The sequence below is a fragment of the Falco naumanni genome, chromosome 5, assembly GCF_017639655.2.
Source record: "Falco naumanni isolate bFalNau1 chromosome 5, bFalNau1.pat, whole genome shotgun sequence".
In the NCBI taxonomy this organism is placed as follows: Eukaryota; Metazoa; Chordata; class Aves; order Falconiformes; family Falconidae; genus Falco; species Falco naumanni.
The window spans coordinates 37,013,285-37,034,323 of record NC_054058.1 but is presented as its reverse complement, the minus strand read 5'-3'; the positions used below and the strand labels follow the sequence as shown (position 1 = coordinate 37,034,323).

Genomic DNA, 21,039 nt, shown 5'->3' with positions numbered 1-21,039 from the left:
CTACAAAAGACACCTGCCTTTATCATGTACCTCCTTTTGGAAGCATCTCCGAGTATTAGTAGCATCTTCTTCCTCCTTTGGATGGACTACTGTAAATCATTCATATTATTGTAGCTTCTAAGAGTTTTTTCCCCCAAATACTGGCTTGTAGGCAGTCCCATCAAGATGTGAATAGGTAAGAATATGAAAAATATGATGATCTCCAAAGCCTTACTGACAAAAGGGAAACCTTGCAATACATTTCACTGCTGCCATCCCTGGTTAGCTGTGCTACCACTGGTGATGAGGCAGAGGAATTTGAGATCATCTGGTTCATCAGGGGCAACATCAGAATTTAGGAGAACTGAACACCTACTGTTCATGGCTCCAGAGCAGTTGTGAAAGCCTGGCCTTTGTTTAGACACCTTAGTGTTAGCTGAGCTTTTAGAAGATGCCTTCCCTATTCAGACCTGCAGTGATCAGGTATGGTATGATGCATGAAGAACTATAATCAGCACTTCTGTCTAAGGTACCTACTACTATTAACGCTTGCAGGGTTCCTCAGGGTTTTCTAACATTCCTGTCTTTTATGCATCTGTCTTTCAGAAGGTGAAATCATCGGGCCAAAAACGGACACAGTTTTGTCATATAGGCATACTGATAGGATGAGAAAGAAGGGCACTGCTGAATGTTCCCATCAGAGTCGTTGGCAAATGCATCTGTCAGGATGGATTCGGTGATGGGTATTAGGATAATGAGGCGCAGGGAGGTGGACTGTGACTTTTCATTCTTGTTACCTCAACTTTTCTCCCAATTCATAAGATCTTCACAAAAAGGAGAAGCTGTTACTACTGTTGGCTGCACAGTGCGTAGCTCTTGGTCTCTATGGTTGTTACGTGTACCATCTGTGTGGTGGTATTGCTTGGGAAGGGTGAAAACCGAGAAGATAGGGGTTTATTGTCTTATGCTGAGGCTTGCTCAGGTCTCAGTGGCTGCAAGCTCCAGAATTAGATGGTTTGTGTTTTGAGTTAGGCTATCATCAGTGGGGCCCATTGGGGTGAACCAGCTGTTTCTGCACCCTAAAAATACCACTTTGTCTTTCCTCTGCTGCAGTGTGGATGGGAGGGGGAACAGGACTGAGTGCAGGGCTCGGGGAGTGAGAGGGGCAGAGGGTGGGTGGGGGATGAACTTCAGGGAATGAGTCTGTCGGTTGGAAGGAGTTTGGCCCCGTTTAAAATGGCTGCCGCTGCATTGAAGGGGCCATTTTAAGTGCCTGTTATCCTACTCTCGCTTAAGGGTGTAATTTGAATGAATGTGAAGCCAACAAAAATGTTAGATTCCAGTACAAATCTGTTCTGATTTGGGGATTCATCCGAGTCCCAACAATGCGTAAAGTACTGCGGGATGAGAGGTGATACATTGTGGAAATGTAAGATATGAATTTTATATTTATTACTGACTTGGCAGGGTGCTTTTCACATCACCATTCTGGTACAATTTTGATTAGATTTTTATGCTGAGCATCGGAGAAACACTGCTTGTGTGTACGTAATTCTCTCTCCCTTTTGTGCTTCTCTTCTCTGATAAGAACTCTGTGCTGATGAAAGAGACAGGGTTGACAGTCCTTGCACTGTAACGATACAGTTTAGACAATGCCAGTAAAAACTTCCTCTGCCAGCGTGGAGGATGTGTGTTGACATGGAGCAGAGTGCCACTAGAAGCAGGAGGACAGGTAAGTTTCTGTGCCTTGCCCAACTCCTGACCTCTGCAAGAGTTCAGAAGGATGATGGTAATTTCTGTGATGTTGACGCATATGGGGGACCTGTTCCGTGGTTCTCAGTCCACGTATTGCTCTCATTTATCACAAATTGTTGTCTTGTAATGGATTTTGTTTACTCCCAGCATGTGCTGGCTCTGAACTAGCATTGAAAGCAGATAAAATTCATCTGCAGATGGAGTGCTGTCTGGTCTCTCACAGGTACTTGTTTTCATTAAATGGGTAAGCATCAGGAAAATACCCAGAACTCTGTAGAGTGCCTTACAAAGTCAGAGTTCTGGGGCAACTGTAAATTTGCTGTGTATATTTATATGTAGTTATTTATACAACCCTTGTCTTTCGTGTAGAGCTTTTTACAAGCATTGATGCATGTATTCTACCTTGCTTTGTGTCAAAGCTAGTAGCATCCCCATTTTATAGCTTCATACAGAACTGTGTTGTGTGGTGTGAGATGGTGCAGAAGGGGTCTGCATCAAAACTGGGAACTGAACCCAGACTTCTGGGATTCTCAGTTCAGTGTCTTAATACCCAGGAAGAATGAGGGAGAAGGCAGGATGATTTTTGTGCTTATTTAAAGATTTATTTACATATGTTTGTGTTGAATCTGCTTCTGGAGATTAACAGCTTCTCATTAGAATAACTGTCTTGACAAGGAACTTAAAGGGTTAAGTTTTGTAGTTTTTTGCGTCTTCACCACAAACAGCATTGCAGTTGTACTGCAGAAATGCATTTGGCTTGTGATGTTTGGTGGAACCAAAAGATTTGACTCAATCTGGTGTTGGCAGAGCAAAACGTATGAACAAATGATTGCCAGCAAGTTGATTTACCACAGTGAGATTATAAGTTGTCGTGTGGGCTATAGTAGTTTGACTCTGTGATCCTTCTTCATTGCAGTAAGTAGTAAAATGTTTGCTTAAATCATCAGGAGGTTGGTTGGTTCGGTGTTGCTGTAACTCAGCTGGCAAATAGTAACTTGTTAGTCATGATAACTCAGTTGCTTACTTCTGTGTTTGCATCTCTTAGACTGATTTTGGTGGGTAGCCATCGTCAATGGAAAGCAAGTGAAAGGAAAAGCCTGCGAGTTACCTCTGTAATCACCTCTTGTAATCACTCTACTCACGGCTATAGCCTGGATAGAAGCAAATCTGTCTGCAGAGCTGCTGGCTGGTTGGAGAAAAGATTTGTCTGGGTCTTAAGTTGCTGGCCTACTGAAGTAAATTTGTCACCCTTATCAGAGCTGTAAATTCTTATATTTAAAGTTTTGGCAGCAAATAGACAAGGCTTAAGGTGATGTTATATGGGTTAGTAGTTCAGTCCCTCCCCTCCCATAGCTGGAAGACTGACTCTTTGCAGAAAAGGTGGAGAACCTTTCTGTTGTTGAGAGCCAAGCTGGCTTTTTGGGCAGCCAGGCATTAGTCCATACCTTCACATTATCCAGCAATGATGCGTGAAGTCAGGTGGCTCCAGCCTACACGAAATGAACTTGTGGTCTGTGCCCAGCCCCTGGGCTGCAGATTCTCTGCCTGAGGTCTAAAACCATGAGCAGCTCCCATTGGGGGCCTGCTTCTCCTAGAGGAAACCTTCCTTGCAGTGTAAAACCGCTGTGCACTTATTTGTGCAGGGAGGTCAGTGTGCAGTAAGCTGGGGTGTGCATGTACGGCTCCCTAGCTGTTCTGGACTATTATGTGTGGGCATTTTTCATATGCAGTTAGGAGCTGAGCTGCTCACTCCAGTGGTGTCGAAGAAGAGTGACTGTGGCATGAGCTGATGTGTGGTGCCCAGCATGCTGCTCGTTCAGAGCCCAGCTTGTTGCACCCTTCGCAGGGTGAACAAGCCCTTGGATAACATTTGGATTTTACAGGAGGCCATGCGGGATCAGTGCAGTGGCAAGGTGATGAGGTGGGACCAAGGACCTGTGTGACCAGCAGGGCTGCGTACACTGCACCAGACACAGCTGGGACATGGCTGGCTTAACTGTGCAGTGGTCAGGGCAGGAGCATCAGTAATGTGAGGGGGAAGAGGGCAGTGTCCTGGCGAGCAGAAGCAAGGGGAGCCCCCGGATTCCTCTGGCAGCAAGTCGTGCTGGCAGGACCCGGCCTGTCCCCTGCCCCTGCCCTGCGCTGCCCCTGGCAGAGCCCGCAGGCGGGCCTGGTGCTTGGCGGAGGAAGGAGGGCGCCTGAGCTGCCTCGCCTTCGCCCCACCGGCTCTTGCTGGCCCTTCCTGGCTGCCTGCCACCTCTCCCCAGCTGCCAGCCCCCTGCCCACCAGCAGGCCCCCCCATCCCCTGCCCAGGCTGGGAGCAGGGAGGCGAGAGGTGGGCTGAGGGGAGGGCCGGCTCCCTCGGGCCCCAGCCGCCCCGGCAGAGCAGCCGGCCTCCCCCTGGCTCCCTGTGTCAAGCGCGTGTTTAAGCTTGTGCTAGTCTCCTGGACACCTTCCCGGTGAGTTTTCCAGAGAATGACTGCAGATGAAATGCAATTAGACACAGATGGACGGGGGGGGGGGGGGGAGGGGTGGGAGACGAGCCGAGTTTGAAAATGGGGGGAGGGGAGCGATTAATTGGGAGGCCGTGAGGCAGGCCGGCACGTGCGAGAGCGAGATGTGTGCGAGGATCTAGAGGTCCCCGCTGGGAGACGCTCGCCGGGCCCGGGCTGGGAACCTGAGGAGGTCTCTCTGCTCTCAACTGCTGCCACCGCCGCTGTTGTGGTTGTTGGAGAGCCAGAGGGAAGCAGCAGGCGTGTCTCAGGGATGATTAATCATGTATGGCAGCAGCGGGGAAGGAGGACGCGGTGCGCACATGGAGACCAGCACCTCCCCTACCCCTGCGCGCCTTTGGCTCACTGGCGGCAATCGCTTCTGCTCTGAAATCCAGCCCCGGAGGAGGGCGGTCAGAGGGGGACCGTGTTTTGCCTGAGCCAGGAGACCGCTCCTTGCCCACCCTGTCCTCCAGGAGCTTTGAGACTCAAGAAACTTAAATCTCCTGGGTCTGGGGAAGAATGAAAAAAATGTGAAAGCAGGGAGTTGAGCTAGTCCAGGTGGGAGGAGAGGCAGACTTGACTGAAGGTTTAATTAGCAAGGAGCATGGTAAAAAAAAAAGGTGGGTTTGGCAAAACAGCAGGCTGAGGGCTTCCCAGTTGGAGAGGTGGGGACAGGGCACAGAGCGGTCCAGATTGGTGCAGGTGTCCCTTTGCCTCAGGACTTGTCAACCTCGTCTCCCTCCATGCCTTGGCACTGCCTGAAAAAAATGAGATTAAACATAAATTGGTTTCTGTTTGGGGGAAGGAGTTTGGTTTTAAGTCTCCAGGATTCAGCTTCTTACTGCTTTGAAGAAAAGCTTAAGAACTAGAAACCTGTGTGCATGCAGTTTTTTGACAGGTCAAGAGTCCTGCACAAGAAGAGAACCAGAAGATGAGACTATCAGAAACTTGCAAAGTAGGAGAGACATGGTTAAACCAGGTTTGCTGGCAGCCCTGCAACTTTTAAACAGGCTTCCCAGTCTAACGGCCATTACCTGTGGTGCTCTGCACGCACATCTTCCCCTTGCAATTTCCCCTCACGATTTCTCCTGCAAGTAGCTGAAAGTGTCCCCTTTTCTCTGCATCCCCCATCAAAGCTAAGGCAATATTCTTCCCACTGTCACTATAATTTACAGTGGATCATGTCAAAGTGCTCATACTTTTCCCCCTTAACCTCAAAGACTCCCCTTTCATGGTCTGTAACAGTTCTTTTGGGGAGCTGTGGACTGAAGGAAGGTGTTTGATTATGTTTTGCTGCCCCTTATTTCCCTCTGCTGCACATTTGCTCAGACATCCTTAACTGCAGTGCTGTCTTCTGTCACTGAGGTGCAGTCTCTGGGCTGATTTTTGTAGGGTTGCTTGGATGCGCTGCCTTTACGTTTTCCCCTGCAAGATTGCTAGAGAGTGTTATTTAATGCTTATAAACAGCTCCACGTTTTCCATGTGCCACTTCCTCATGCAATGCAGAGTAGTCGCCAGAATCTGAAATGTACTAATTTCTTTATTTTCCTCCTTTTTTTTTCTTAATTCTGCTATGTGTAGCTAAGTAGTATTTCACAAAGCTAAATATTACCACAAAATGAGCGGAGTAGGTCATAGAAATTTTTTAGAGACAGGACTGGAGTGGGTCTCTCTGGACAGAATTACATTTGTGGCAAAACGTGTGCTGCAGGGCTATGGAAAGCTAGGGTACTGTTGATGAGGTTGGAAGTACCTTTATAGGTTGTTTTGGGATCCTTGGGTTAAAAAAAAGCAATGTAGTTTTCCAAGCAGAATCGAAACATGTTGGTGGCATCAGAAGCTGACAAAACCGAGAGCTGGAATAAATACTTAATGCTCCTCCCTGTGAGACCTCTGCTCACAGCCAGTAGTCATGGAAAACAGGACAAAACAGATGTGGATGCCCGAGCAAGTGAATAGTGCTCCTTTATTCATTGCCATTATGAAGCGAGGTGTTTTCCTCTCCTCACCATCTTGGCGGGCCTCCTTTGTGTGTTGGTGGCCTGGAGTGGTGGCAGGAGGAAGGTGCTGGAAGCAGCTGGCATGTTGTACCTGCAGCAACCCAGTGGATCTAATTTTGGGATTTGGGCAATGCAATGAGCTCCTGCGCTTGAGGCCATGTGGAAGGATGTCTCTGCCTTGCCTGAAGGGACCGTCTACCTGTTTTGAATGGATGGACCAAGAGCAGGCAGAAGGGTGGCAGGACATCTGTGCGCTTGAGGCTGGTACAGCATCAATACTTTCATTCAGAGCTCTTCCTGGGATGGGAGCTTTTTCTAAGGGCGAGCCATGAAGGATGGGGCAGCTTGTCCCCTGTTGCCTTTCCTGCCTCTGCCAGGGGGTTGATGGTAGTGGGGGGCTTGTGCTAGGGCTTTCCTCGTGGCATATATCATTTAAGAGAAAGGAAGAAAACAGGGACAAGAGGACATAATTTGCTTACTCAGCTAGGGGATGGGCAGTGAGAGGAATGTATTGCTAATTAATATAAACTATTGATCACATTTGGACAGAGGTGTTGCTGTGACAGGGAGTAGCGTCCACCTTTGCCCCATTGGACCATCCGGGGGGTTATTTAGTCCTTTTCCAGTCCAAGGATTGTTTTGGCAAGCCCTCCAGCTTTGTGTTGTCCTCCAGCATCAGAGCTGGTGGCAGTGGTGGGATCCTGGGGTCCCTGGCTCCCTGGGGACTGCAGCTTGCCAGAGCGGGGGTGGGCAGGACTCCCCCCCCATCTCAGATGGCACCTTGGGGGTCGCCTGGGGATGCTTTCTGACCGTGTAAGGGGAGCTTTCAGAGGAGCCAGGGGCTGGCTGCCAGGCTGCCTTTAATTCTCCCAGCTGGCAAACAGGAGGCCTGTGTCGGTTGCCGGGGCAATGGCGGGAAGCTGTGTTAGTTTAATGAAGCATTGGGAAGGCTGCTGTTTATTTCAGGGGAGCTGGGGCTCTCTCGCCTGCCAGGATGCTCCCCAGGGGTGGAGGGGCTGATGCTAAAGGTCTCCTAGGCTGTGCTCGCTGTGCTGTCCCACTTGACTGCCACCCTCAGCCCTTGCTGGGGTGCAGAGGCCAGCATTGGGCCATCCCACAGCACAACATGTCTGTCTGCTCCCCTTCCACCCGAGCACAGCATGTTTGGTGCTGTGTCCTCAAACTTGTCCTCCTCCAAAAGTGCTTGCCCCTTCCCAGGGAAGCCTCCTCGGCCCCACTCCTGTGTTGGAATACCCGGTCCTTGCCCCATGCAGGGTGCCTGCTTCGCCAGTGCCAGGATGCTGGGATGGACGCTCCTTCCCCTTCATTGCCTGCCTGGGGTATGGCAGTTACCTGATAGGTGTGCTGAACTTAATGTCTTGATTTAAGCAAATGAAGACTTGAAGCATCACTGTCTTCATAGTAAAGGTGACCTACAAAGGAAGGAGAGGAGTAGAAGAAGGGTGCAGGGAGGAAGCCTTGCATTTACGCGCTTTTCCCAGTGTCTCTTTATGAGTTAAAAAGGACCGAATGTGGGGCTTGGGCTTTTTTATCCTTCCTCACTTCTTTTCTTCCCAGCGTGTTATTTCAAGTACAAAAGGATTTCTGGTCTTGTTTAACCTCTGGGGGGGGGGAGGGGGGATTCGATGGACAACTCGAGCTCTAATAGGCTTATGACTATTCAGATAAAACTTCATTAACTGAATTTTAAAAATAAGCCTTATTCAACCCTGTTAAAAATCAAGGGAGTGTAATTGGGTGTGAACAAACAAATACTAGGTGGAGAGCTTATTTGAAAGTTTTGTAAGCTGTGTGTCCATTTAATGCAAGGCTAAGAAAAAGCCTTTCGAGCCACAGACCCCTGAATTTTCAGGGGGAAAAAAAAAAGACAAAATAAGATTATTGTCTTGCAAAGGAAAAAAAAAGGCCTTCTCATACGTGAAAAGATAGATGTATTTGGTAAAGATACACAAACAGAAATGCACCTGATTTTTTTCTCCTCTCCCTTCCCCCTCCTTTTTCTGGTTCCCATTTAAAATGCCATATAAACAAATACTATGGTGCTTCCTCAGCTGATATAGCAGAGCCTCCCGTTGTCCTGCAGGAGCAGCTTTCCACATCAGCCCTTTCAGGATCAAATCCCCCCCCCCCCCCAAAAAAAAAAAAAAAAAAAAAAATACAGCGGCATGTTAACCACCCTGCACCTGCTGGGGTGCCTGTGTCTGCTGCCTGGGCGGCAGCATCCCACGGAGGTTTGCAGGTTGCCTGTGCCAGCCCTGCCATGTGGATGGAGGACAAGGAGCCTGTCCCTCGGTGTGAAGCCCGCTTCAGCCCAAACTCTTCGACCCCCTGTTGCTAGCCTCCCTCTCTGGCCCGTTTCTCTCTGTACGTGAGAGTCTTGCACCCTGCGGACAGCTGGTAATTAAAAAACCTTGGAAGGGGATATTATTGAGTTAACAGTAGTTATTTGTCAGGCTGCTGGGGGGGGGGTGGGGGGGAGAGTGATCTATCCCCAGGGAAAGCTGCACTGACGAGGGGTGGGGGGGAGCAGGAGGGAGGAGGAAGTGGGGGCGAGATTGGCAGGTGACTGCCAGCTCTGAGGAGATGACAGCGGCAGCAGCTCCGCCAGTCCCACTTGAACACTGCACTGCAGGTACTGGGTTAATGGGTGGGAAGTGGTGAAGAAGAATATCAGGGTGGGTGGCTGGAGGGGAGGGTGTTGGCATGGGGGAGTTGATTTCTGTTAAACGCCAAGATAGAGATGACACTCTCTATATACATGTAATCATTAGACTTTTCATTCCTAAGAATATTTTCCTTCATGCAATTTTTTTAAAATGCAGAGAAAGCTTTCCCTAAACCTGACAGTATTCTACCTACGATCACTTCCCCCTTGCCAACGTTACCATGCTCTACAAAAACGGTCTGAAATGCTGTACTATTTTTGACCATTTCTTTAGGATATTTGTAGTGAAATTTTAATTTTTAAGCTGCTAGGAATAGGCTCCTCAGTCCCACATCATCACCATGTAGCAAGGCCTTTTTACTGAACATGAGACTGCATTACAATCTAAACCTCACAATTTTCTTGTTTGATGATACTGACTATCCAACTAGAAAATTCATGTATCCTCCTTTTGCAGGACTGGCAGGTTAGACCCAGACTGAAGTCCTGATTGACATCTGCAGACAGCATTCTTGCTCATGCTCACTCTCTCTCCCCCGTGCTCATGCTCTCTCTCTTTTCCTCTTTTCCCTTTCGGAGGGCAAAACATCTGTTTGCAAAGGGCTGAGGACATGCGCTGCACAGGGAGATAAAAGCAAAGAGCCCTCATCCCATGTAAGAGTTCATAGATCTGTAACTCAGGGGGCTGGCAACAGGGTTTGGCAAGGGTTGAAATCCTTCTGTCTTTCTCCCTTCTCATATGTTTGAATTCGAAAAACAAAAACAACCGGGGTTATCTCAGATGTGCAATAGTGAGGATTTAGATGTCAGCTTCGCTATCAGCTTCATTCTTTGTGTACAAAGAGAGAAAGAGGATCACAGATTTGCACCTAAGCTACACACAGCGATGCCTTGGTTTATCACAGCGAAGGAAGCCCATGCCTCTCCCCTTCCACCACAGCAGAGTTAAACCCCAGAGGCCTTGTGCAGGCGGTGCCTGGGTTAGAGTCGCAACAAGGGCACATGATTGTAGACCTGCATGATACATAGCAAATGAATGAAGCCTCAAAAAATGTCTCTCCTCTAATGCGTCTCCCTCCTACCACCAACAGCCCCCTGTAAAGTATTTAGCCATTAAAATGTTGGCTTTTCTCTTTGACCTGCTGTGGTTGTGGAAAGGGCCACCACCTACCCCAGCGCACCTGTGATGTTACGGGGTTTAGTCCAGAGAGTAGGTAAGGTTTCTGAGCTGTGAAAACAGTTGATGGGCTGGTCTGTACATCCAAATTGACCTATGGCTCAGGTACTCTGCTGGTGCGCATATCAGAAATGCCTGCAACAAAAGGGGCAAACTCCCTTTTATTTTCCAGTGCTGACATAGGCATGCTGATTCATATTACAGGGAGATACATATTTTGACTGCTTGACAAAGAAAATCATGCCCACGACAGCTTCTTGTCATGCAAGTAATCCTACTAAATGGAAGCATGACCAGCGCCATCTGTTTTGAGGTGTCTTCTTCACTGTGGTTTCCAGAGTCCTGGTGTGGCTGGTTTCAGGGTACTGTGTTTTAACCTGGCGACTGTCTGCAGTCTTTGCTGAACAGCAGTAGGAGCTTTGGGCATTTAGCAGCTTTGAAAATTACATCATAGACATCTTAAATGGTACTTCTCAAGTGTGCATTGGTTTTAAAGCTTAGCAGTCAGCCTTTTGGCCATATATATAGATCACACACACACACTGAACTGCTTACTAGGAATGCCAGTTACTTGAATTCAAAGAAAAATTGCACATTTTTCTCCTGCCTTCATCCTCCCCTTTTCTGTTTTCTGCGTGGAATGAGGATCCCGGGGACACGCCTTCTGGCCTCTGACATGCAGCAAGACCTTGAACTGGACCATGAACGTACTGGCCTGTCAGTTTTGCTAGTGGTAGAAGGGGCTCACCGTGTAAAGTGCTACCTGCTCTTTGGATGCTTGCACTACAACCCGCTGTATTTTTGCTGTTGCTAGTGTGTGGCAGCAAGAGTTCAGATGCATGCAGCCTTGCTTGGGGGTAAAGGGGGCTGGGGGAAGACACCAGCAGAAGACAGAAACGAACCCCCTGGTTTGAGCTGTGGCTCACAATTAACAGGACTGAAATTTTTGGCAATTCTCAGGGTAGCGGGAGTGGGTAACACAAAGCCAGCATTGGGAGCTCATTTTAATTTCAACCATCTTGTGCATGTGTAGTTGGCTCTCTTTGTTTAAAGAACTTGGCCTTCAGGTAGATTTTATTTGGATGGCTTGCTTATCCAAAGAACATTAATGACTTTCCTTGAGGAGTTCCAGCCAGTACCTTTGCACCCCGGTTCTCCTCTAGCCCTGTTTTCTCTTTTCCATAATCTCCCAGTGCCCGGCAGCAAGCCTGTAGGGTACATGCGCAAGCGAAAGGAGCTTGAGTTGGGGAATTAATATTCCTGGAACATAACACCAGCAGCATGCACACGCTGAGGAGAATATTAGAGCTATTAGCGGTGGGAGTTTGGAGTGCATGCAATATCTAGATGGAGAATTCAGTGTGATTAATCTGCCTCTAAGCAGCAGCCTCCGGGCTCTGGGAATTCTGTGGCACGTTTGAAATCAGAACTTTTTTTAATTACCTTTCCGCATCAACAAAACAATTGCAGTTGTGTGAAAATAAGCCCATTCAGTCCCTGCCCTGTCTTTTTTCTTTTTTTTTTTTTTTTTTCTTTCTTCTTTTTGGACGAGACATGCTGCTGAAGCCCTGACTATTTGTGGTCCCAGCAGCTCTGACAGCACTTTGCACAAGTGCAGAGGGACTTAGCCTGGGAGAGTTGGCCAGCCTCCAAGTCAGGTAATTGCATTGTGGGCCAAGTTGGAGCAAGTCCGCGCTAGTCGGTGTGCCTGTGTTGAGATTCCTTCCTCTTCCCACTGCTTTATTCCACTTCCCAACAAATGCCAGTGCCTCCCTTTCTCCCCCCTTCACCTCCTTGCCTTGCTGGCATCCTGGCATGGTGGCAGCCATGTTGCCTCCCTGCCACGGGCAGGTTGAGAGAGATTCCCCAAGAGGGAAGGAGTGGGATAAATGTGGAGGCTTCTCTCATGCAGTTGGCAGGGTGGAAAGAAATAATTAAAAAAGATGAAAGGAGCTTGTCAGTATAAAAATGGCAGCAAAGTTGTGGTCAAACAAGGAGCAAGACTTGCTGAAGGATACGAGATCGGATGGGGACCTTCCTGCTTCCAGTTCGTACCTTTTTCCTCCCTCTCACAACTGGAGGCAGGATTCCTTCTGTTGCAGCCTGGTTTATCGCTGTACTGGCATAGAGAATCCATAAAATGACAGGGGAAGTCTTTCCTGGTGCCATGGCCGTGCCAGGGCTGGGGTGATGCCCCAAGGTGCTGGGGATTCAGAGTTGGTATGGGAACAAAGGCTTCAGCCATGGAGGAGTTCCCACCTGGAAAAGCATCTTCTGGCCACCTGCGTTTACGCTGGAAGCATGTAGAGCTGCCAGGGTACAGAAGTTTCTGACAAGTACCTCTCGCCTCTGCATGCTGCTGGGCTTCCAGCACCACTGCACGTGCTGCTAGCCCTCTGGGGCATCCCAGGCACTCGTGGGGTGCTCCTGCCGTCGGGCAGCAGCAAGCCGGGAATGTACCTGCCAGCCGGTTCGTGGCAGGGATCTGGATCATTTCCTCCCCGCTTCTCGCTCACTCCACGTACAGATTTCCCTCCTGCTGCACTGGCAGGTTGCGGGAAGGGCAGACTGCGACGGCAATGCTGTTTTCTCCTCCCTTCCAGGTCGGCACGGCAGTGGGGAATGCTTTGCAAGTCTCGGCGAGGGCAGAGATGGAGGCTGGAGAGAGCAGTGGACACACTGTGAGGAGCACAGGCTGTCTCCCCTTTGGCTCTGCAGTTCAAATAACTTTATAAATATAATGTTGTCCACAATTAGCACTGTGTAATTTTTAAATTATTATTATTTATTTCACTTGGCTGTGGCTGTGCCCTTGGCTTATCCCTCTGAATTCCTGGCCTTCAGGCATGATTAGCACAGTGGAAGTGTTTGAGCTGCCTTGCTTCAAAAGGAGAAAAAAATATTCAATTTTAAACACAAATAACAGTTATTTTATTTTTTTCCTTATTTACCAACATGTTTGAGGTTGTGTTAAATTTTAAGAAACTGATGTTAAGAAAAAATCCTCCAGCTGGATAAACAAAAAAGTCCCTAAACCATACAACTTTGCAGGTCACATTAAGCCAATAGCTACTTAATAACCCTTTTTTTTCTTTTAGGGTTTATTTCAGAAATGGCCACAGAAGTCTGTATCATCAGCTTTTGCTCCCAGAGCAACATTCAAGCATTGCCTTGTACTGGGAGTACATCAAAGCCTCCTGACCTCTCTCTCACCTACCCCAGCCTCCCTGCCAGTCCCCAGGGCACCTAAAACCTAGAAATGCGCTGGGGAACTGAAAACCTCACTCTTTAACCCTATTCCCTTGCTTAGGCCTCACATACAACTCTGTTACCTTAACCCTGACCTTTAATGCCTCTTTTCCTCCAATTATATTTTAAAAGTGGTTTATTTCGGATCCTCAGGTGGGGGAAAAGAAAACCCCAAGAGCACACTGATCAGCGTTACCTTGGCCTGGCCCATGGCTCCCAGACCTCTGCCACGGAGCTTCGGCCACACTGGTGACTGTGCTGGCCGGGTGGCTCTCGGTGCTTGCCTTCCCACCGCCTATCAGGTGCGACCCGCAGCATCCCTGTTTCGGTCCTTTCCCCTCAATCCCCCCCTGCTGTCCCCCCACAGAGCCTCTCCCCCGGCCGCCCGTGCCTGTCGATTTTCCCCCCAGCACCTCATCCTGCTCCAGCCCCGGCAGGTCCAGCGCGGCCGCGGCGAGCGGCACCGTCCCAAAAGGGCTGCAGGAGCCTGCGCTGCGCTGGAGGATGGCGCCCAGGCTGGCGCTTGCTGTCCATCCTGCCCAGACCACTTTAAAAAGGTATTTCCATCGTGGTCACAAACTTTCTTTGGGGGAAAAACCCACAAAAAACCTCAACAAAAAAAGAGAGCATGTTTTATACAAAAAAAAAAAAAAAAAAAAAAAAGCCATTTTCTTGGCCAGCCATTTCCTGAGTTCCCTTTGTTACTACTGCAGATATGTGTTTGAATAAGAGCCTTTTCCCCTCCCCTCTCCTATTCCTCCCTGTTCTACCCTGCAGTGAAGTCACAATCCGGCGTTTGTGGGCTCTGTGTGATGTCAGAGACTCAGCCTTGTGACTTCACCGGCGGGCTCAGGCAGAAGGTGCAGACGGGGCTGAGAGAAGAGAAAAAAAGCCCCCTCCTCTTCCCTTCCCCCCCTCCACCCTCTCGGTTTATAAAACCAGTAGCTGAGATAAATCGGAAGGGGGTGGGGAGAAGCAGCAGGGAAAGCTGAGAAAGATGCCAGAAAGGTACAGTAAATGGGCTTTATCTCTCTCTTCCTCTCCCTGAAAGTTGAGAGTGGAAAATTGCCCTGCAGAGGCCAGCTCTCGCCGACCACACGCGCGGCGGCGGCGGCCGTGTGTCTGCGGCGCCCTGTGCGTGTCACCCGCCCCAGTGACGCCGCCGTGCCCGCCCGGGCGCCCGCGGGTGGGGGCGCGGGGGAGGCGGGCGGGGGGCGGCCGGCTCCGGCCGCGGGGAGCCGCTGGCCCTGTCCCTTTGCGGAGGCCCCGGCTGCTGGCTGCAGCCTGGCCCCTGCTCTGAGACCGGCGTAAATGGGTTAGGGGGGGGTTGTGCATGTGCGTGCGTCTGTGTGTGGTGTGGGGGGCTTCCCCCCCCCCCCCCCTTCCTTCCCCCTGTGTCTCTCATTGACGATGCCTTTTATATTTTGTTTTGGTTTTGGATGCGTTTTCATTTTTTTCTCGCTCTGCAGGTTCAGAGTAGCACGGGGGTGGATGGGGTGGGGGCCTGCCATTTCACCGTGATGCGTGGGTACACCAGGAGGGAGAAGGGCAGGGCCTCAGGGTCACATTCTCAAGGGCTGTGAGATATGATTTCTTCTTTAATATCTCCATCTTTTTTGGGTTTTGGTTGTTGTTGGGTTTTTTTAACTGACATCCGCACAATAGCAATGTGGGTGCACCAGCAAAAAGCAACCTCAAAAAAAAAAAAAAAAGGAAGGAAAAAAAAGGGGGAGGAGGAAAAGGGGGGGTTAGCTTGCCCCTCCCTTCTTCTTCAGCAATATTTTTTTTTTTCCTGTGTCCAATTTACTGTTCACTGGAGATTTTGGACAAAGACTGGGGCAGTGGGTGGGCTGCTTTGAGTTTTGTGATATAATATGACTGGAGTGAGAGAGTAAAGCACAGACAATTAAGGATCGGCGCGAGGGCTTTGCTCATTCAGTCTGTTGAGGAAGCCGTCATTTTGCGTTAGTGTGTGTGTCTGGAGGAGGAAGGATAGTGGAGAGTGACAGTGGAAGGATGCCTAACGTTGTGGTGTATTTGTACTTGCTAAATGCCTGCTCTAGGAAAGGGGGGCTTCCAAAGAAAGGGATGAGGAAAAGGGGGTCCTTCTGAATTTGCCCCTCAGTGAAGCCACTTCAGACCGGACTCTGGCTGCTGGGAACGTGATGTTTTGTTGCCTCCTCGAAAGGGGAGGGCTGAGGAAGGAAAAGTGCATGCAGGTTCAGGCAGGCTTCTTGCTGCCACCGCTCTGCCGAGGCACCTCACCCCGATGACCGGTGGCTTCTCCGCCTGCTGTGGTTTGTGAAGTTCCTGGGCAAAGCTCTGCATCCCGACTGGCTGCAGCACCGGGCTCCCCTCTGCTCCTGGGTCACTTGGGTCCCGACGCTGCACTCCGCTCCTAACGACCCAGAGCGCATCCTGCTTTTGTAGTTATTTATTTCTTTATTTCAACTACTGGACCCTGGCTGTCCTCTGCCAGTACATTTCAAGGCTGATGAATAGCACCCCCTGCAGTTATAGAGCTGATCTTTTGTAGCACAGATGTATAATTAATTGTGCAGCACTTTTGCAGTCTGAACAGGCAAGTGGATTCTTGGAAAACACCCATGTACTGCTGCCTGCTTCTCAGACCCCTGACTCCACAGCCCTTAAGGGAGTGACCTACTGGCCATAGCTTGGGAGCCTCTGTCCTACCATACTGTCCGTAGTGATCTGAAACAGAATTCAAATCCAGGTCTTTGGTGTAAAAGACAAAAACACCACAAAAAAGCCCAAACCTAAAAAGCACTGCTGTGCAGCAAGACTCCTCTGCCCCTGCTCTGACATGAAAGGACTTCAGGGGTTATTGCATCTCTGCTCCATCAAGGTGGTGACGTTTAGGGATTTTTTTTTTCCCTCCTTCTTTCTTCTCTCAGAGGGGAAGTAAGGATTTGTTAGTTTGTAAAGCACTTTGAAGATAAAAATCATTGTCTGCGCTGAGTGCTGTCTGGTGGCTTGTCTGAGTCACAACCCGGGCTTGGCTGGGAAGCAAAGCCTGGAATCACCCCGCAGCCCCCTTGCAGGATTAAGCCAAATGCCCCACTGCGGGAGGGTCCTGCTTTGGACCTCTGGCACCAGGAAGAGCAGAAGTGGAGGTGATCAAGTGGGACTGGACACTCACTGCATGCGAGCCTGGGAGGTGGGGGACAATGAGCAAAATGGTCCCCGTGAAACTGGGAGCAGAGGACATCGGGGATTCGATTTAGCTAAGATAAGATAAAGAAGAGATTTTAAGCCTCATTGTCTTGTCTGGGTATGTCAGGATTGTCCCCTATGGGGTTTTCCTCAGTTCTTTATCTACACCTGCTTTTAAATGAGTCCTGAAAGAGCAGAAAACAGTGGAGAAAACCCTTTTCTTTCATTTCTCTTCAGCTGGGGACATCTGTCGCACAGGACTGTAACCATGTGTGTTTGGGGAGGGGGGAGGCATGCATCACTTCAACCCCATGCTAGGACATGAAAGGATTAAATCTCTTTCCTAAGCAAAGTGGAAGGTCCCCAGGTGTCTTCTCTCAGGCTCAGAGATTGCAGTGGGAGAAGGAGGCAGGATCCAGCTGGGTAAGAGACCTCATCAAGAGCATAAAAGCATTTAGGGTAAAGGACAGTCTGTCTCCCTGAGTAGGGGAAGTAATCAGTGAGGATGTGCGAGGGTCTCTCAAAAAGCCCTAGGCAGGTGATGCTTGTATTGGAGGAGAATTTCTAGGTAGTGGGGAAGAGGAATGAGCTGAAAGTGTTAATTGGTTCCCCCCCTCCCCCTTTCTGTTAAAATATTCCCTTTCTTGTAACCACTACTGCTTTTTTCTGGCCCTCTTTTTTTTTTTTTTTTTTAAACTTCAGTCTCAATTAAGAGGACTGTTAAGGAAACCCCTCTGCTTATCACTTAAGGCTAGCTGCTGACTTACTGTTTCTCAGATGAGATAATGCTAGCTTATTGTAAATAGGGTGACTACCCTTTTTCATCAATATTAGGAATAACCTGACACCTTGATCTTCAGCCCGTGGAATGAATCTCACTGTAAGATTTCAAAGCATTGCTGGTTTTGGTGAAGAGAGTTGTCCCTTCTCTCACCCCACGCTCTCTCCTATGGAAAGGCTTAGCTCTGGGGGAAGGATCCTTGAGCTGTGGGCAGGTACCCCAGGGAATGTGAAATTTCACCCCTGGTGAAATGCTTTCTCTCTGCCAACGTAAGCAGAGTCTCTTCATTAAACCTGGTTTCAGCCAGGGTTACTAGGGGACCACCTTGAGGACTGCAGCCTCCTTGAATGCTGCTGTTCCTCATGAAAATGTTTGTGTTGGGATAGTTTGTTTTCTCTTTGTGGGTTTGGGCTATTTCTAAAACTTGCTAAAACCAGTGGAAACCCATTGAGTTGGTAGGTTGACATGAATTGTTCTTGCTGGTGATGTCCTAAGAAGTGCCCATCTTATTTTCTGGGCCCTGATAGAACCAACAGTGTTTTGTTTAGGTCTAATTACTCTGAGCACGTTTACAGACAAGTTAAATAGGGGGCCTTCAGTCCTAATCACCTCTCAGGACAAATGTGAGTGCCGGGAGGATTCCCAGCTGCAGAAGATAATCTTTTCAACAAGGATGATGAAAGCACCAATATACAAGCAGAGGTTTGTTAGTCTGAACCTGAACTTAAGCAGGCAACTGGAAGAGTCCCTTGAATCCTGAAATAGAAACAAGTTCCTGAAGGTTGACTCCCCAAAAATAGGTCTGTCCACTCTGCAAAGTTTAATGCTGATTTTCTTAACCCAGGATGGTTACCTCTATTACCTGGTAAGCTTTTAAGGCATCCCTGTTGGCTTGGGTTAGGTGACATGAATCAAAATACACTTCTTTCCCCCACTGCCAAATGTCTTGGTAGTGCTCGTAAATGGTTGAATATGTTGTTTTTAAAGTTGAAAGTTCTGTATGTTCTCGTGTGCACTATTCTGACTTGGATTTGAATGTGACTTAGAAGTAATGCAGGGTACTAAAATAAGACATTAATGTCTTCTGAAATGTAGAATTAGAGGATTTGAGCATTGAATGTACTTTTATGAGTCTCAAGATACAAAGTAATTAAAGTGGTCATATTTGAAGTAGGTTTTTTTTCTTTCTTGTGTTTTGTTAGCAATAGGATATATATAAGTAAACTGTGGTGAAGCTTAAAAGAATACTCTTTATAAATGAATCTTGCTGCTGAAATGGGACCAGAGAACATCCCGATACATGACAGAAAAAGCAGAAATCAGTTTCTGTGACAAGAAGTTAATGAGATTTCATGCAACATGTATCTTCAGTGGACCCTTAGATTACCCAGTATAAATACAGCCTTCATACCAGACGAATGTGGACGACCTCTTGGTTTTGGTATAGTCTGATGCCCTCTGCTTTGCCTCTTGCTGCTGCAAGCCCTTCTCATGTGCTGTTCCATGTGCCTGAATTCTGGAGCACGGTAGCAGCAAGGTGACTGGAAGAACTAATGCTGTTCCTTCAGGGACTTCATGCCACCACCCCGTTGGAACAGTCAAGATTCAAAACAGCTATTGCGTGCATCGGGGAGGAAACCAACAGGGAGCAAAGTAAGAATCAGAATCATAGTTGCCTTTAAAATTGGGGACTATATGTCATGGGGATTTAAGCTTGTTAAGCCTGGAAATTCACACTTCCCTGTAGGCAGAAACACCCGCCCCCCCCCCAACAAATGAAACCTCTGTAAAAGGCCAGCAGAAGTAAAAGCAAAAAAAAAATAAATTCCTTTCTGTAAAACATGTTGAGGCAAGGCAGAGTTGGTTTTGTGTAAGACCATTTAAAAAAATATGAGTTCTAATATTTGAACTTCTCCTTTTATTTAGATATGTTTAGCAATTCAGATAATGAAGATTCGTTGATGGCCTTTTCTGCCGTGTTAGAGACAGTCTTGCTAGAGAATCCTGTTTGTGGGACTTTCTATTATAATTTCCACCTTTATTTGGACATACACATGGAAATGTGGTCCGTTGGTCTGTTTTTCCTCAAAAGCCCAGCTTCTGTTTTTTCTCGCTTTTTTTACTAGACTTGGATTCTTTTGTCTGCAGCATCACAATTACTTTTACAGCAACTAATTCTGATTCTGCCAGAAGCAGCTTTTTGGCAGAAGGTAAAAGGAATAAGCAGAAGCAGCTGAGCAGGTCTTAAGGTACAAAGATCTTACTTTCATGAATCAGCTGCTTATAGCAGGAAGATGAGAGGACAGAAGTGTTGCAGTATTAAAAGATGGAGCAGAATTGTCTCCCATATAGGTGATTTTAATATTTCTCCTGCTATGATTCATGCTACCTACCTATCGTTTTCCTTCCTTTGAGGTGCTCCAAAGTCTTCCAACCCAGTTGTTGCTTTGTTGCAGGAATTGGGTTGCAGGACTTAACACTATGGTTTATGGAGAGGATAGCATTTTTGTGTCTGGAGGACAGCAGCTTCCAAGTGATGCAGCTGAGACATGACAGTATGTTGAGAATCTGTGTTTGTCCAAAATACTTTCCAGCAAGCACACAGATCCTTTGGCTGTCTTAAGGGGAAAAGTTCAATATTGGTGAATTAATGAGAGGAGAGCCCTCCCTGTCTTCGTTGCAATTCCTTGGGAGATGTCTGATATGGCTTCTCCCTTGTGTAGGGTCAGATGTAACACTTTTTATCTGAAGTAAGCGCAAAAGAAACAGGAGGAAGGTATGGGAAATCCTGGGGCTAGATAGGAAGAGAGGTAGGAAATGTTAATGAATGCAGCCATGCTGATGTCTTTCTTGGAGAAAGAGAAACAGGCTAGCTGCCCTTGCTTTACACTTGCTTAAAGATGTAGCTGTCCCACCGTGAATATAAGTTTCAGTCCCTGGTTGCGTGACCTGTAGGTGCCCGATCTTGCTGTCATCTTTTGTATTATCTATCTTCAAGCTAGCCTCTAATGCCCATTCCCGTAGCATCTAAGTGCCTTTAGATGAAAGCTGCAAAAGTGCAGTGGTGAGCCTGTGCATGACATAAAATTGTGTAACGGGGGAAAGGATTAGGATAAGGGTAGTACTTTGAGGGGACAGGTGCCGTGCCTGTGAGAAATCTGTGTGCCTGACTCTGCAGAGACTTCAGCCTCCTGGTGCTGCTAGTTCAGTGCTTTTCATCAGGAATGAAACCTTTTGTAAAGAAGTCGTCTCTCAAGAGGACCCCACCAGCTGCATTCAGAAATCATCTTTCCTCTAAGAAACACTGGGGTGCTCAGAATCTTTCGAGCGTATGTTACCTGACAATTCCTTCTCGATCCTGCAAGCTGCATCACTTGCTGTCCTCCCCCCTTCCAGGCAGAGTGAGGTCAGACAGAGAGTGTGTGGAGATGAGAGGTGGTTGAGGTCAGGAATGGTGTCATCCTTCCATCCTGTCCCCTGTGTCGTCCTCCCCCCCCAGCTGCTAATGTATGCTTCTGGAGAGCCACACAAACTGAGTAATTACTGCATTATGGCTAGATCAGAAGTGGTGACCTCAAAGACAGAAGGAGACTCTCTATCTCCATTTGTCAGTCCTCTCGGGGTCAGAAGGACCTTTTTTCTCTGGGATCTGTGGTAGAGGGGAAAGGGATGTGCAAGGTAAGCTTTATATTAAGGCATAACAGGGAAAAAACGTTTGCTTTTGCCATTACAGAGTTCATGTA

At 48.2% G+C, this 21,039-nt stretch overlaps 1 protein-coding gene across 7 annotated transcripts in view; it reads left to right on the top strand.

Moving 5' to 3' along the window:
• The window catches only part of TCF20 (transcription factor 20), a 130,623-nt gene that overhangs the window by 41,392 nt on the left and 68,192 nt on the right, over positions 1–21,039 (top strand). The gene's annotated exons all lie outside the window — the stretch shown is intronic.